Here is a 14801-nt window from a genome sequence, read left to right on the forward strand (position 1 = left end):
CTGCTCTGTACATCTGCTACGTTACTGGTTCCAAAGTCAGTTTTTCAAAGCAGTTATGGATTACTTTTAGTGTGATTGTATCCACACAGCAACAAGATTCTTCACTGCATCAAGAACATGCCATAAAAAAAATCAATAAACGACAAGTTATCTATCTTAAAAATGGGCAAAATATTTGAACAGAGTCTTCATAAACGACCTACGAATGATCAATAAGCACATAAAAAGATGCTCGACATCAGAGGTCAACAAAATATGGCCCACAAACCAAACTCTGCCAGCTACCTATTTTTGTATATAAAATTTTATTTACAATAAAAGTCAAAAATACTCTTTTATTATCAATGACTTCTTTCATGCTACCAGAGCAGAGTTGAATAGTTTTAACAGAGACTGAATGATCTGCAAAACCAAAAATATTTACTATTCAATCCTTTATGGCAAAAGTCCTCCAACCTCTTTTCTACATCATTAGTCAACACGGAAACACAAGTTAATACAGCAGTGAGATCACTAGACATCCATTATGTGGACTAAAAGTAAAAAGATGGCTATGTCAAGTGTTGACAAAGATGTAGAGCAAGTGTCTAATTTAAAGTCCATTTAAGGACATGTTATCTTTAGTGCAAAAGGCTCTCCCTGATCTGATGTTGATATTATGGGAAGAAGGACATCCCCATTCAGTAACTCAGCCTGAGGGCCAATTTCTGCCTTGGAAGGGACCTTAGAGCAGGTGAGGTGCTACCATAAATACTTCGAGAGCCTTGTCCTCTCTTGAGCTGTCCAGCATCCCAACCAAAGCCTCCAGATCCACCTGAGACACACCTCAGTAAAGAGCATGAAAGCTTTCATAGGGGATCTCAACAAGGACAAAATCTCCTTTCTTCTGAAGAACTCATCGGCTCAAGAAGAAAACTCAGCCACTTATTTCAGTGCTCTGATTGATGCAGGGGTTACTGAATAACGAATTGCTAAGAAGCTGTAAAAAATTGTTCAGTGTAACTTCTCCATATGGCCACAAAGGGGCAATGCTACTTCAGAGAAGATTAATGTATATCCCGCACACACATGTTCATCCAGTGGCCAGAAATTGCTTTAAAAAATCTGGTAATTATTACCTTCTGATAAATTATTGTCTTTGCTTCAACTTATATCTATTAATAATCTCTGTTTCTATATATGTATCTATACATACTAAATTGTATCTGTGTTTATTCTAGTCTAATAGTTCGAAAAACATGACTTTGGAAATCAGCACTTCTTTGAATAATACATTTTGTCCTCCAAGGTTAGGGCCACATTAGCTTCTCTAATATAAATTTATAATGTTTTCACCCATACACAGCCCAACCTCCAACCACAGTGAGTTAATCTGTCCTAGAATCCCCTTATACCATTCTTTTTGCTGGGAAATCTACTGATGGTCTAAGTTCCAGTTCAAGTGTCTTCTCCAGTGGAATCCTTCTCTGACAGGGCCCAGAAGCAGAGTTCATTACTCTTTTCTTTGCCACATCATATAGATACAGTTTTCTTCGGTAGGATTTATCTGCCTATACTTGAGTAATGAGACTTGGTTGACTGAAGATTAAGACCCAAGTACTGCCCATTTAGTAAGCACTTAGTAGGCACTCAGTAAATATATATTGAAGATATGCATTAATGAGTGAATACCTGAAAAAGAAAAGAAAACATCAAAAATTCGACAAACAATTAAAAAATTCCCTTACAATATTAAATTAGAATAGGATTAGATTGTAGATTGCAGAATGGTGACTCTTACCATTGTCTCCTATTGGACTGGAATGGTGCTTTTCTTGGAATAGATTTGAGATGACATCAAATACACATACAACAAAATTCTTTCCATGATCTAGAAAAAAAATTGTGCTTTTCATTTCTATTATTTATAACGTAAATCACCCCTATTTTTAGGGCTGACTTTGGAATTTATCTTCAATTTCTATCTCTATGTCCTGCTGTGTTAATATCAAAAGCTGAAATGATTCTTCCTGTTTTTGTATTTCACCCATGAGGATAAAGTTTGAAGAAAATATTAAATTTTTGTCCAAACTCGGAATGAAATCTACCAAAAATGCTGCATTACTGCATGGTCATAGTCCCAAAGTTTCCGAAGTCTGCAGAATTGTTCTATCCTCTCTTATCCATTTGGAGACCAAAGCTCCTCCAGAGCAGATAATTCCAGTATTTCCCAATTTCTTTACCCCATGTGTATTCTTAGGAATATTTATCTGATTAGTATTTTAGAAGAAATATAAACAAATTGGAATCCATTTAATTATCTTCCACTATTTCTTAGGGTCGTGTAAAATATAAACACATCTGAAAGACGGTAATAAAGTTTAAGTTCCCTGAGGGCAAAGGGACGATATGTGCTTTATGTTCTGAACCATGACCCTAGCTTGTAATGGGATGTTATGCCCTTTGTGTGTCCTCAATAAACTTTAATTAGTATTTGTAATAAAAAACGAAATGCCCCTATACATGATTATCTTGTGGCTTCCTGGGAGTCCTTCTCTTCCCCACTGTAAAATAATGCAATCTCTATTGACATATCGAGATGTCAGAGTGTATGATTTTTAACATTCTAGAAGGAGTGAGGGAAAAGAAGAAGGGAATTGGGGAAGAGAAATTCTAAACTGATCCTTATCCGCGTGTAAGGAGGGGATTTCTGCTTCCAGATGAAAGTATTTTCAGCAATTCTGTGTCAGGGCAAAATGAGGAAGTGCTTCCTTTCACAGAAATAGCTTTAAGTGAAAGGACTTGTGAAAGGGTGGCGCCTCTTGAAAGAATTAAAGCAGATGTGAACAGAGTTCCAGGTGGCTGAGAGGACCAGAAGACACTTGAGTTGTCACTGCGCTTTGGTGCCAGGAGGAATGGACAAGATCCTGAGATCATCAATTTTAATTCTATGGCTTCAACTAGGCTGTGAGTTGTGGAGGAGAAACCCCAAGATATATCGTTAACTTAGAGGAATGAGAAAATTAGGGTAGAGACAAACTCACGCAGGTAGAAACTTTAAGAAGGAAATATAAATTTGGGGGCCTAATGACTTTCTGTTTTCTTTTTAAGCAGGGGTGAGTGGCCAACAGAAGGAAAAAGGTGCCCAGCAGCAGGTGAAACAGAGCCCTCAATCTTTGATCGTCCAGGAAGGAGAGATTTCAGTTCTGAACTGTACTTATGAGAACAGTGCATTTAGCTACTTCCCATGGTACCGGCAATACCCTGGTGAAGGCCCTGCATTCCTGATAGCCATACGTTCAGGTTCAGGTGTGAATACAAGTGAAGGAAGATTTACAGTTTCCTTCAATAAAAGTGCCAAACAGTTCTCATTGACGATCACGGCTTCCCAGCCTGAAGACTCTGCCACCTACTTCTGTGCAGCAAGTGCACAGTGCTCTGCAGGCACCTGCAGCCCGTACCCAAACCTGCAGCTGAGGCTCCAGCCAAACCCTGCCGTGTAGATGCAATACTCACACTCACACACACACACGCACACAATCTGTTCAGCCAAACTTGTCTTAATACACTTAGAAGAACTGACATTATACAGAATTTATTCTCTAACCAAAATGGAATTGATTTAGAAAATGAATTGCCAAAAGATGTCTTGAGAAACTCCCAAATATTTAGAATTTAAGCACTAAACTTTAAAATAATCGATAGGTCAAAGAAGCAATTACAATGGCTATTAGAAAATATTTTTGAAGAGAATACAATAAAAACATAAATACAGATATGTATGAGATACAGCTAAAATAGCATGTAAAAGGAAATTCTTCATTTTAAATAATTATGTTATTAAAGAAGAAAGGTTGAAAAACAAGGATCTAGGTTTTCAATAAAAGAAGATCGGAAAAGAGGAACAAATTAAACTCAATGTAAGCCAAAAGAAGGAAATAATAAAAGTCAATTAAATAGAAAACAAGCAATAGAGGGAGTCAACAAATTACAAAGTTGATTTTCTTAAAACCATTAATAAAATTGATATAATATTAACTAGAATTATCAAGGGTAAAAAGGAGAGAAAAGATAAATTATAAATATAAGGAATGAAAAAGAAAACCACACTCCAGATTTTTCATTAAAAGGATAATAAAGGGCCAGCCCTGTGGTGCAGTGGTTAAGTTTGCATGCTCCACTTTGGCAGGCAGCCCAGGGTTTACAGACCTGGGTCCCAGGGGCAGACCCATACACCACTCATCAAGTCATACTGTGGAGGCATCCCATGTACAAATAGAGGAAGATTGGCATGGATGTTAGCTCAGGGAAAATCTTCCTCACCAAAAAAAAAAAAAGGGGGGGTAATAAAAAAAATTGTGTAACAGTTTTATACCACTGAGTAAAAGTATAGAAGTAGACCCACACAAGTGAGGATAACTAATTTTTGTGTGTGTGTTGGAGGAAGATCTGCCCTGAGCTGACATCTGTTGCCAGTCTTCCTCTTTTTGCTTGGGGAAGACTGGTAGTGAGCTAACTATCTGTGCCAGCCTTCCTCTACTTTACGTGGGACGCCACCACAGAATTGCTAGATGAGCAGTGCTGGGTTCGAGCACAGATCTGAATCTGGGAACCCCGGGCTGCTGAAGCGAAGCATGCAAACGTAACCACTATGCCACTGGGCCAGTGGCATAACCTATTCTTTGACAAAAGCATAAAGGCAATTCAATAGTGGAAAGATAGCTTTAGCAACAAATGGTGTGGGGACGATTGAATATTCACAAGCAAATAATTAACCTTGACCTACATTTCACAACTTATACCAAATTTGAGGACAGTCCCCAAACGGATCATACATCCAAGTGTAAAATGTAAAACTATGAATCCTTTAGAAGAAAATATAAGAGAAAATCTTCATGACCTAGGGTTAGGCAAAGAGATTTTTGATGTGACACCAAAAGCACAATCCATAAAAATATAAATAACTTAGATTTCACCAAAATTAAAAATGTTTGCTCTGTGAAAGACACTGTTAAGAGAATGAAAAAGACAAACCGCAGATTGTCGGGAAATAGTTTCAAAATACGTTTTCATCAAAGGACCAGTATTCAGAATATAAAGGACCTTCTAAACTCAACAGGAAGAAAACAAACAATCCAATTAAAAAATGGACAAAAGACACACAGACGCTTCACCAAAGAGGGAACGTGGTAGTGGAATAAGATAGAAAAAAGCTTATGAACAGATGTTGAACATCATCAGCCATTAGGGAAATGCAAATCAAAGCCACAGTGAGGTACCACTGCACGTCTATCAGAATGGCTAAAGTAAAAAATCCCGACAATACCAAGTTCTGGCAATGATGCAGAGAAACAGGATCACTCATACACTGCTGGTGGGTGAGTGATACAGTCACTCTGCAAAATGGTTCAGCAGTTTCACGTAAAATTAAACTTTCATTTACTTTACAACTCAGTAATCATACTTCTGGGTCCTTATGCTAGAGAAATATAAACTTATGTTCACTTACAGTGAACTTATAATGGTTACTACTTTAGAAACAGAAGAAGAAATGGGATTACTCTTTTAGTTCTGTCTGTAATGTTTGAGAGAAAGAGTGGAAGAGAGAGAGAGGTTGGGGGAGGGGTCTTGAGAAAACATAGCAAAATTAAATTCCATTGCTAGGGACCAAAGACATCTGGTAGATAATTTTCTGTACTTTTTTTTTTTTATTTTTTTTTATTTTTTATTTTTCCTTTTTCTCCCCAAAGCCCCCCGGTACATAGTTGTGTATTCTTCGTTGTGGGTTCCTCTAGTTGTGGCATGTGGGATGCCGCCTCAGCGTGGTCTGACGAGCAGTGCCATGTCCGCGACCAGGATTCGAACCGACGAAACACTGGGCCGCCTGCAGCAGAGCGCGCGAACTTAACCACTCGGCCACGGGGCCAGCCCCAATTTTCTGTACTTTTATATGTGAGAATTATGTAATAAATTTTAAAAACTGATTTTTTTAAATGGATATTACAAACCACAGTTTTTATTAGCTAAGCCAGTTCATAGAATGGAGAGTGGAAATCTTATTACCCACAACTTTGTCAAGTTTATTCCCAATAAGCCACATAAATGCCAACAAAAATCCTGTCAGAAAAATCTTTTAATTTGCTTATGAATTAGAGGGTGTTCAACCTGCGATAAACAACTCGGAGTCCCCCCGTCCCAGTTCACAATGTACATGTTTTCAATACACAAAAAGAGAAAGTGAAAAAAAAAATGAGGGAGGAAGGGAGATGACTTCTGGTTTGGCTCTTGTAGGGAAGAAAGGATTGATGAGCGTATTTCACCTTAGAATCGGTTTGGAGGCAAAACAATCAAAACACGAATGAATATTTGCAATCAGGCCATGATTCATAGTAAATTTATCTCAGATAAGCCCCTCAGATTTTATCACAGATTAATTTACTGAACTTGGAAATTTTAAGCAATAAATCTCCCTCCAATATTTCCTTCAATATTAAGCTTTAGGCTCGTCCTTTACCAAATATAATAATTTATCATTAAATCCCAAGAAAAGGCAAAACAACGTTTAGGACAGGCCAAATCTCTCAAACTAGAGGTCATAAAACATTCAAATTTGACTAGTCAGGAAATGCATTTCAGCAGCACCTACTATATGCAGCTGAGGGGCCGTGCACCCATACTGTCAGGAACACAGAGCAGGGCCATTTCAACCAGAGAGAAATCCTGCCATCATGCTGCACCCCAGCCTGATAGAGTGGGCACTCATGGGCTCCACTGCTTAGTTACAAATAATTGCAAACCAGGGCATCGGCTTCCTGTCAGCACTCAGAGATGAAATGGAAGAGAGGAGCAGATTCTCAACTAATCATGAGCTCTCTTCCCTGAACTACCCATTGGCAAGTTATTTTGACCTTAGAATTAAAGAACTGCCACTGTTTTAGAGACTCTCTACTTTCTTTTCTAGTTGTCTAATTGACTTTTGGTCCTTTTACATTAATTTATCCATTAAAACAATGAAACCAAATGAAAGATTGACAACTGCATTCCACATGGTCATGTGACAGGATACAAAACTTCAGTCACCAACTCTGTGGAGTTGACATATACTGTTTGCAGCCCACAGCTATCACATTCTGTAGGAGTGGATTACAGCACTGTGTCACAGAGAGATCTGATACACTTGTCTTGACTTTAGTTTACAAACAGAAAAAATACCCGGCTACAGAATTCAACAAATGAGACTGAACGTTTTGGACTAATGAGATAAAAAATGTGACATCAGGATAATTTGAGGACACACGATCTAATAAGCACAATTCTCCTTGTGGAGGCAACAGGACTGAATATCCCGATCATCTTCAACATCTAATAAATAAAACTCAACGCCAGGTTTCAAAAGAATAATATTTTATTCCTGAAATAATTTCATAAAAACATAAACAACCGAATAGATTCTGAAAGCCAGAAGGATGAGATTTTATCATTTGATGTTGAAGTAGCTTTATTTATTGTAAAATTTAAGTTGAGCCCTAGAGCTCAGTGAAAAAGAAGAAACAGATGCATTAATAATTTTGGATAGGATTGCCTTTCATCAAGAAAGCAAAAGATCTCTGAGTTTTTAAAAAGATTCATTAGATTCTGAAGGGATAAAAGGAATAGGTTAAATGAATGACCAGTAAGTAGATTATGAGGTGGATCCATAGCCTATAATCAATCCTATTTTAAATAGACCCCCAAAACTATCCCACTGAATAATTATCAGTGTATGTCAATTGGTTCGATCTTCAGTTCCCCTGAGGTGAAATCTCTCACACTAACTGCTTTTCCTGTGCCCTTTTTCAGATACTGCCTAACTTAAATACCAGGGAAGGACAAGTAGATAGGGTAAATGTTTGGGGTGAGCCACACTTTTTTCTCATCTGTGCATACATAGACCATGTGGTCTGCGAACCTCAGAAACCCTATTCCTGTGTGAGGGAGGGGCATCAAAACCAAGCAACTATGTATATGCGCTGCCAGTCACTCAGGGACACTGACTTCTCAGCTGGAGGCAGAACTAAACACATTTGCGCAGGGGACACGTGCCACATGCCGCTCTCCAGCCTGCTAGGAGTACTCATGGCCTTCGTCTTCTCTGGTAGGGAGGGTTCCAGACATGGCAAGAATGTTAAGGATGAAAGGGTTGCATGCAGTCATGTGGTACTTCACATGGACTTAGGAGGAAAGGAGGATTGCAGAAAAGCAAGCAGATTATGATTTCAGTTTGGTTTGTCTTTGGGTCCAAAATTAGCCCAATTCTTACAATATTTTATTCACTACCTCAGCTCTGTTTTCTGATTTTTCCCACAGGATCCACTGTGGCCCAGACAGTTACTCAAAGCCAGACAGCCACATCCAAGCAAGAGGGGGCAACAGTCACCCTGGACTGTCTGTATGAAACAAATCAGAGCACATACTCTCTTTCTTGGTACAAGCAACTTCCCAATGGAGAGATGATTTTCCTTATCGGTCAGGATTCTTCCAGGCAGAATGCAAAGAGCGGCCGCTATTCTACAAACTTCTGGAAAGAAGCAAATTTCGTCAGTCTCACCATTTCATCCTTACAGCTGGAAGATTCGGCAAAGTATTTTTGTGCTCTCGTAAACACACAGTGTTTGAAGTGATGGTAAAAGCTGAACAAAAACCCCAGAGCTCAATAATAGAGAGCCCGGCCCCCATGCTGCAGGGCCGAGCTGAAATGCACACCTGCAGATCCCAGACAAGAAATGGCAGTGCTGTGGGTGCTTAATCTGTGGTCTGCATAGGATGATTTAATTCTAAGTAAAACCTCCTTCTACGTCATTGAGAAACAGGTGTCCAGAGTAACTTTCTTCTAATACATTCTCAGTCTTAAATTTTGACTTAAAATCAATCATATGGAGCATGTGTAAAGTTGCCTAAAGTTGAAAAACCGTCCCCCATTGTGATTTAAAGTGGCAGTTTCACTTAAAGATGCTCACATCACAAACTTGGGTTTAGTTATCTGGAATTGTCAGGAAAATGATTTCGTTAGTCCTTTCCCCTTAGACGTTGTGTCAGTTAGGGTATAATCAGAGAAGCAGAACCACCATGAGTGATGGAGAATAAGAGATTAATTGGAAGGATTAAAATTCATGCAACTGCTGGAGCTGGTGGAACGGTCTATACGAAGCTGTTGTCTTTGCATCTGGTATTGAGCCTGAATGTGCTCTAAGTCAGCTAGAGTAACATTTGTGAGAGAAAATTGGATGAGGACAAAGGCGTGGACAAACTGTGACTTGTAAGGACATACTAGAACCCCTGAAGGCAATTGAAACCCACAAAGACAAACTAAAACTTGTCTCTCACTTCCTTCAATCTCACTGTGGTGGGTGACCTTCAGGAGAAGCGAGTGTCACTTGCCTTCATGCTACGTGCATACTGGGCCCAAGACAAAGAGAAGCTGAAGGAGGAGACCTGGTGGGAGGTGGAGGAGTTGCGAGTCAATGATCAGATAAATTTCCTCTTCTAGCTGAGTCACAGCCTCCCATTGACAGCCTGTAACTCAATTATTGGATATAATGAGATATAAGATTAACTTATATTAGCACGTCTTATGCTACTACATGTAGACGAATGGGAGAGGGGAGCAAAAAATGGTTAATATGTACATAAATATATTCGTATCAAATTGAAAAAGTAATTTTCATGACTATTATAGTTCTTGTTTCTGCAAACGGCCATGTGATTGTAGCTGGTATGCATAACTACCTCTTCCATTACCCAGTCCATAATCTCTTTGCTCATAGCAAGCACCTCCACTTGCTGCTATACTCGACTTTCTATAAAACAAGCTCCTTATTCAGATGCGATGCTGTGTGGAATCTGCAAAGTTGAATAAAGAATTCTGCAAGTCCACCACTGGGGTTTTGGCAGAAGCACTGCAGACATCAAAAGCAAACCCATTCTCAAAGTGTCTAAGTGGGAAAAAAAATCTTGCCATTACAAAGAGAAAAGTGATATATTGCATTTGGGGAAACAACATTAAGAATAATACCTGACTTCTCATCAGAAGCAATAGAAGTCACCAGGGCAAAGCTTTTTTTAAAAAATATTTTATTTTTCCTTTTTCTCCCCAAAGCCCCTGGGGTACATAGTTGTGTATTTTTAGTTGTGGGTCCTCCCAGCTGTAGCATGTGGGACGCCGTCCCAGCACGGCCCAACAAGGGGCGCCCCGCCCGCACCCAGGATCCTAACTGGCGAAGGGCCACCCCGGGAAAGCATTTTTAAAATGCTTAAAGAAAACAAACAAATAAAACTTTCAAGCTAGTTCCCTGTAAGCATGAAAGCATATTTCTAAGTTGTCTGTTAAAAATCACCGCTAATCAGGCTGGTCCAGTGGCATAGTGATTAAGTTCGCACTCTCCACTTTGGCGGCCTGGGGTTCACATTTTCAGATCCTGGGCTCAGACCTATACACTGTTCATCAAGCTGTGGTGGTGTCCCATATATAAAACAGAGGAAGACTGGCACAGATGTTAGCTCGGGGACAGTTATCCTCACACACACACAAAAAATCACTGCTAAGAAGGTGAAAAGTTGATGCATAGACTGGTATATTTCTGCTGCATATTTCTGAAAAAGCACTGGAATGCAGAATGTATAGAAAGATCATATAAATCAGTAAGAAAATAATCAATAAAAATGGCAAAAACTTCCAAAATTTGATATCTGGTAGCTAATAAACATACAAAAAAGTGCTTAATGTTATCATTCATTTGTTGTTACGTGCCATCAAGCCATCTCCAACTCCTGGTGACCCTATGCATGACTGATGTCTGCAATGTCCTGTCCTCAACAGCCCTACTCAGCTCCTGTAGACTCATGCCTATGGCTTCCTTTATGGAGTCAATCCATCCCATATTTGGTCTTCCTCTTTTCCTGCTGCCTACCACATTTCCCCAGCATCATTGTATTTTCCAAAGAATCCTGCCTTCTTACAACGTGCCCAAAGTAAGACAGCCTCAGTTTTATCCATTTTTCCCTCCAGTGATAGTTCAGGCTAAATTTTCTCTAGGACCCACTTGTTCATCTTCCTGGCAGTCCAGGGTATCTGTAGAGCTCTCCTCCAACACCATAGTTCAAATGAACAATTTTGTTTTGAGTCAGCTTTCTTCACTCTCCAGCTTTCACACCTGTACATGGTAATTGGGAATACAATGTGTGGCTAATCTTAGCTTTAGTCGCTAATGACACTTCCTTCTACTTGGTGAACTTTCCTAATTATTTCATTGCTGCCTTTCTGAGTCTTCAGTCTTCTCTCGATTTCTTGGCTGCAGTCTCCATTTAAATGGATGACTGAACCAGGGTGAGCAATTTCAATGTCTCTATTATTACTTACTAGGGAAATGAAAATAAAACCCTATTTGAATGTTCCATCTTTGTCCTTTCAGCACCCTGAGTGTATTAATATAGCTAAGAGGAAATGACCCCAAGAGGAAAGGGAAAAATAATGACCCTCTCTAGGAAAATAGACTAGTGAGTAAATTTGCTAGAAGTTTCCATGATTGAACCCATGTGGAGAGAACAAGCAGTAACAAGTCACAGGCTTGGACACTGAAGGAAAGGCAGCTTTTACTAGGAAAAAAGAAAGTTGATAATTATTGAGCTTATTATATGTCAGGCAGTGTAGTATGAATTTCAGATTTATTATCTAACTTAAACATCACAAACCCTATGAGACAAGTTTTATTGTTCCCAATTTTTATGTTTGGGAAATGAGACATAACTTTCACAACTTTGAAAAGCATCTCTAACTTTTATCGTCAGCCAGAGTGTAGCATCTTAGAGGGCTCCTAAAGAACAAGAGTTGGACCATGGAGAAGCAATGGTCCCAGAACAGAGTGGCTGGATTTCTCACTGATGGTGACATTACCGGCTTAAACTGGAACCCACAAGGAACTAGAAAAGAAGATGCCAAACCTAGGTACAAATTGTCCCAGGATCAAGAGGTGAAGAAATGACCCACTAAGCAGCTAACGGTGCTGAATGCTTTATCGAGTTCCTTATACAACAATGTGCTGGGAAGAGTAAGGGGCTGCAGGGAAAGATGAGATACTGTTCTTTCAACACTCCAAGCAAGTTTCCGTATCAACACCTGTGCCCCTTGCCTTTGCCCTCTCTGCCTGTAGTGCTATCCCCCCAAATATCTGCATGGGGTACCTCTGACTTTCCTTTCCATCTACTCAAATGTCACCACTTCATGAATCCTTTATCTAAATCTTTCTATTTTCCTTCCACACTCCATGGATCAAGACCACAAGCAGTTCTTTGCTGACGTGCTGCCACCTAGTGTTCTGCTAAAATATTTTGTGAGGCTCGCAGTGGCCTCTCTGCTGCCCTCCAGCGTTCATGGGTTAAATTGTGGTGAAGCCTCATCGCAGTAGGAGCTACCTTTGCTGAACCAAAGTCAGTAAACTTCCCATTGCAGTAATCATGCGAGAGAAGATTCAGAACAGGCTGGTTTTTAATCTTTTGCCCTCCCACATGTGAAAGTATTGACTTCAAAATGATAGATACGATACATGGGTTTATTTGGTCTGGAGAGCACTAGGATATCCTGGAAATAAAGCTTGGCATTGTTGCACAAGTGGGAGATTTTTCTCTGTTAAGCGAAATTGCGTCTACTGCTCTATTCTTTATTGTAGCTTAGAAATATCCTGAGAAGTGGGAGCAAGAGTCAATGAGGGGGAAATAAAACCAATTGTAGCAAACACTGCTTGGTATACTCTTTCCATGTTATGATATGCCACCCAATCTCCTAATTTAAAGTAGTAAATGATTTCCCAATAACAGTAAGAAACATGATAGACCATGGATATTTATGATAATATGTGAAATCTGCTATGTAATTAGCCAAATATACCTGAGAAAAATATTGAACTTTATCTTGTGGATAAGATTGTGCAATTGCACACTGTGTCCCCCAACCTCTAATATTTTATACATTGCATGCATCTGGTTGAGTGCCTCAGAGAAATTATTGTCCTGGGCAATTTCCATATATGTTCTCATTTGATTCTTTTTGGACCTTCAAGGTTGGTTCCACCCTCCTTTAGGGAGGCAGTGTAGCAAAGTGCTTGAGACCACAGACTTGGGTTGTATTTCTAGATCTACCACTCATTAATTGAGTGATCTTGGGAAAATTAATTAATAATTTTTATGCTTCTGTTTCCTCATGCCTACAATGAAGATATTGATAGTATCTACCACACACGGTTATTAGGAGAGGTAAATGAGGTGATGAATGCCAATGCTTAGCCTAGTGCCCAACAGAAAGACACTGGCTCCTTACAGAAAAGGAAATTGAACACGAGAGAGGTTGAATACCTTGCGTGGTGTTGCAGCGGTAAGTGTCAGAGTGGGGCTTTCCCTCCACACCCTATTTATAGCAGATGCCTTTCCTCACCCCAAGAGTAACTTTCTATCTCAATACAGTATTGAATGGTCTTTATAGTGCTTCTTTAAAATAATCTTATTTTTAAAAATCCACTTATTCAATGTTTTTCTCCTTTCACTGCACTATCAGTTTTTGTATTCTATTCACTACTGCATCCTCCATGCCTAGCACACAGGAAGCACAATCGATATATGTATTTGTTGAATGAATGTACAAAAGGTAAAATTATTTCTAGAGTCCATGCAATTCAAATACTAATATACCAGATTAAGCTTGACTAATCTTTGTGTTATTTAACTAGAATTGTCAAGATTTCTACCCTGTAAGTCACTTCAGGATTTAATTTATTCAATAAATCTAGTGGTCAGTTGGCTTGGTCTCTATTTCAGGTAAAGTGGTGGCTATACATTGCAGGATCTGCCCTAGTAGTTGTAGAAATGCTCCCTGCTCTTGGAGGTATGTCCCTCTTGTTCTGGACACCGCCCCTCCAATATGTGGGTGAATTTATCTAAGGATCACTGTTTTCATCAGAAACAAGCTTCATAGCTAGTGGGCTTTCTGACTCGTGCCATCATGCCATCACTCTTCTATCCCTCAGTATCTGGGTGCTGTGATCTGGGTATATCAGGTCTCTTGAAGATATCACAATTATGAGAAGGAAGGCCATTTTTCAACAATGAAAATAATGAACAAACTATTTAAATACCTATTGTCTAAGGTCCTGTTCCCCAGAGGCAGACCTTGAGATGAGGATTTGTGCACCTGAATGGGGAGAGGAAAAGGCTAAACAAGGGCCAGATTTCAGATGATGTTCCTGACATTCCATCAGCATGATTTTGTGGGGAGCTCTAGACTATAAATCTTACTGTAGTTTGTCCACTTAGAGATGAGGGAGCTGGTCTTTAGTAAACCCACAAAAGTCAGTTATTCTCTACGCTGCCAGCAGCAAAGGACACAGAAGTTGAGGGATGAGCACAGGCAAGCTTTCTGAGAGAATGTGAGCAGGTCCCAACAATGCCTAAGACGCCCACTGTAGCTTTACTCTTGGAAACAGCTCTGCAGACTTGCCTGCTCTTGTGATTATTCAAGTCAAACTTCCTACATTCAGATTTCACCCATGAGGACAAAACGTGAAGAAAATATTAAATTTTTCCCCAGCTCAGAATGAGAGTTACCAGAACTACTGCCCTGCTGAATGATCATGGCCCTGTATCTTCTGGAGTCTGTAGAATTTTTCTATCCTCTGTTATACATTTGGAGATCAAAGTTCCTCCGTAGTAGATAATTTCAGTACTTCCCCATTTCTTTTCCCTAGATATATCTTTAGAAATATTTTCTTTAGCTGATATATATTTCAGAAGAAATATAA

General features: G+C 39.4%; 1 long non-coding RNA gene across 1 annotated transcript; it reads left to right on the plus strand.

Moving 5' to 3' along the window:
• The first annotated feature begins 2806 nt into the window (after positions 1 to 2806).
• On the plus strand, positions 2807 to 4126 carry LOC100072905 (uncharacterized). The gene is made up of 2 exons (XR_011428143.1): positions 2807 to 2946; positions 3094 to 4126. It is a non-coding gene; the product is annotated as an uncharacterized lncRNA (long non-coding RNA).
• The last annotated feature ends 10675 nt before the right edge of the window (positions 4127 to 14801 follow it).

The sequence above is a fragment of the Equus caballus genome, chromosome 1, assembly GCF_041296265.1.
Source record: "Equus caballus isolate H_3958 breed thoroughbred chromosome 1, TB-T2T, whole genome shotgun sequence".
NCBI lineage: Eukaryota > Metazoa > Chordata > Mammalia > Perissodactyla > Equidae > Equus > Equus caballus.